Raw genomic sequence first — 3,281 nt, 5'->3', positions numbered from 1 at the left:
GATAAGTACTACTTTTAAGGGTTTACAATTTACACAGTCAATACATGCAGACTCTAGCTGATGTGCGGGGCTCAAAGAAATAGCTCCGGACATGGGACAACGCTCCAGAGCACTTCGAACTCCAAGCAGACCAAATCCGATACAAATTACCCCAGGCTCACTCCTTTCTAGCTTTCGTGCATACTCCAACTTGTGATGCCTGCTGCTGTCCCAAGAAGAACCCTGCCCGCTCTTCCTCCCCTGGCTGTTTGTTTGTAAATCAGCCTCTTCTTCGATCTTCCTGATTTGTCTCTCTCCAGCCGGATAAATGGCGGTGTGTGTGTGTGTGTATCTTTCAGGCTACCCTCTACCGAGTGCAAAGGCCCGAGACACCGCTGAGCCGGCTAATGGGGCCTTTGGGGTCTTGCCTTCAACGACCGGTGTGCGTGCTTGTGTATTGCACAAACCCCACCGCTTTCCCACAACACATCCCCGCGTGGGTCCTCCGGCCTGTCCTGTGATTTGAGGGAATGTGTGAGTCAGACCATCGCTGCTGGGGGGAGACATTTTCCATCCTCCCCCCCCCTCCCCCAGCGAGCTTTACGTGTGGCGCTGATCGCCGGCGAGTCGCTCCAGCCTCCTTGCTGGGCTGCTCGAGATAAAGGACCGTCCAGTCACCCCTAGCCCAGAGGTCGCTGCGGCCTGCAGGCTGGCGCTGGGGCCAGGAGCCCGCTAGCTGGTGCGGGGCTCTCTGCTCACGCGAAGCACCCCCACTAACACGCACGCGCTGCTGCTGACCCGGCCGCCCTGAGCCAAGCGGCTCCACGTGGCCGTCGCGTCTCCTGCCCTCCGTGTTTCCGCGTGCCCCGGGGGTGTGTGCCCCCCCCGCTTCTCTCTATTGTCCCGTTCTCGGGGGGGGGGGGCACTGCACTAGCCTCCCAGCCAGCGCCGCGGCCGGGCCCGAGAAACAAGAGGGCGTTTGTCAGCGGGCGAGGCTATTATTTCAGGTGTGCAAATGGGGATTCGGGCCGCCCGGGCGGGAAAGGCGAGGCGGAGGCCGGCGAGTCCATCTCCCGGGTACCGGCTGCGTAGGGGGTGGAAAGTGAAGGCGGCAGCAGCAGCAGCCGTGCAGAGGCCCCGGGGCTGCAGCCGGCGGCGCGCGTCACGTGGCGCCCAGGCTGAAGTGCGGGGCGAGTCTCACACCGCGGCTGGAGGCTGTTAATTGATCGCCACCTGAAAAGCAGAGCGGGGGGGGGGGGGGGAGAAAGGACATGTGTCTGCGTGTGAAAGAGGAGAATCAGCTGCAAAAGGAGCCGGGCTCCAAGCAACCCCTTTCAGGGGGTCCATCTGTGTCCTGCTCACCCGCAACCCCCGCTCGAAGAAAGAGTTAACACAGGTCTCCCCACGCCGTCCCCGCCTTGGAAAAAGGCACAGTTTTCATCCCCATGTGTTGCTAGCTGCAACATCTGTGGGTACATTATCATAGACTTTTGCATAATTGCATATTGACTTCACTAAATGGATCCGCGAAGCTATTTAACCATCTATCTTTTCCATCCGCAGATTGGCAGGCAAAGGGCTGCAAAACTTTTTTCACTGGCGCCCCCCCCCCCCCCCCCCCATATGCGTTGCCTGATTTGTGGTGCACAAATGACTGATCTCTCCTTTAAATCTAATACTGGAATTGTGTGTGTGTGAGAGAGAGAGATGCAGTGTGAGAGCACCAGGGTATGGTGTCTGTGACTATGAGTGTACGTGTATATGTTTGTGTCTCTGTGTTTGCAGTGTTGTTGTAGCCCTGTTGGTCCCGGGATGTGAGAGCCACAAAGTGGGCGAGGTAACATTTTTTACTGGACCAGCTCCTGTACCTATGTGTGCCTCACTCTGTACTTGTGAGCGTGTGTGCATGTGCCTATGCGTCTGAGTGTATGTGTAGGTCTATGTATATCGAAATCCCTTTAGAAGAATTTTTCAAGAAATTATGGCAGCTTAAAAAAAAAAAAGAAGGCACTATTCTAAAGATCAATTGAAAATCTGCTTATTAATTCCTTTCTTTTCTTTTGCAGGAGTGTTGTCCAAGCTGAGGTTTCTCCGTCACCCTTCCTACACCTTTGACCAGCGAGACAGCAGGGTGTATACCATGCCAGCCTCATTGTCCTAAAACACAGGGCCAATCCTAGCTTGGGGACACAAGGATTTCAGCAGCTTTTTCCCTATGGGGCAGACTAATTGTACAGAATCCTCCCCTCCCCTTTCATTCCTCCTCACTTACTTGAGCACACACAGCTGCAGTCACCCTTGTGGCTTGGAAGGAAAGGCGACCTCGCTCCTGCACCAAGGCTGCAAGGCCAGTTCCCCAAGGCAGCAGCTGCGAGAGGGAGGGGGTCAGGCGGTGAAAGCTGCACTTTCCTCTGAGCAAAGTAGTGTTCCCTCTGAAGGGCCCCCAGCCCCAGGAGCCAGCTCCCAAGCCCTGGGCCTCCCGCATGGAAGCAATGTTGCCTCCTCCATAGCCACTAAGCCATCGGGGCAGGCAAGATTTGCAGTTTTAACTCTTGACTGTTTCACCGCATTGTCCTTGTTATACTTCAAGGGGTCAGATCGAAGTGTAGGAATCAACTGTTCGGACCAAGTACAGATGCTTACAGCAAGAGATTTCAAAGGCCTGATTGATCTTGTAATTTAGAGAACACCACATGATTACACAAGATAACAGTGATTATTGTTTCATTTAAAAATCACAAAAGCCCTGGAGTTCAGAGGGTGAGAAAGGGTAACAGAGTGGAAAGAATCTACAAAGAAACACCTTAGGAAGTGTTTGCTTTCAGTTTACTCTGTTGTAGGATATTTAGTTTATGTGCAATATTTTATTCTGATTATGCTGGCTTCATTCAAAAAGTGTTATATTCGTATTTTACAGAAAACATTCACTATCAGTTTTTTACCTTAGACTTATAAATGGGGCCAAACCAGGAAGCATGGATCTCAGATCAAATGTGGATTCAAACATCCCAAAAATTTGGAAGTGGGCACCTCTACTTGGTACTGTAGAAATACCTGTTAGAGCAACCCGCTCCTCTCCCTGGGGCAGGACTGTCTCCCTGCATTTAATAGTGCTTTGTCCAGTCACTTATTAAATATTTCTGCCAATGAGGCTTTCATCACTTCCTGAGGGGAACCATTCCTGAACCTGTTGTAGGCCCAGATTTTTAAAAGGGGTTTAGGCACTTAGGAGTCTAACTTCCATTGGCAATCAATGGGCTTTAGACTCCTAAGTGCCTAAATCCCTTTTGAAAATGATATTT

The 3,281-nt window shown here is 52.2% G+C and overlaps 1 long non-coding RNA gene across 1 annotated transcript; it reads right to left on the bottom strand.

Moving 5' to 3' along the window:
• Positions 1–440: 440 nt before the first annotated feature.
• Positions 441–2,389, bottom strand: LOC137164065 (uncharacterized). The gene is made up of 2 exons (XR_010922912.1): positions 2,252–2,389; positions 441–1,212 (listed from the first exon to the last, which is right to left on the bottom strand). It is a non-coding gene; the product is annotated as an uncharacterized lncRNA (long non-coding RNA).
• Positions 2,390–3,281: the final 892 nt, after the last annotated feature.

This window comes from Emydura macquarii, unplaced genomic scaffold (assembly GCF_026122565.2).
Source record: "Emydura macquarii macquarii isolate MOO-44397 ecotype Brisbane River unplaced genomic scaffold, CSIRO-AGI_Emac_v2 contig_2676, whole genome shotgun sequence".
NCBI classification, from domain to species: Eukaryota; Metazoa; Chordata; order Testudines; family Chelidae; genus Emydura; species Emydura macquarii.
The sequence above is the reverse complement of the archived record's forward strand: the minus strand, read 5'-3'. Positions and strand labels throughout refer to the sequence as shown.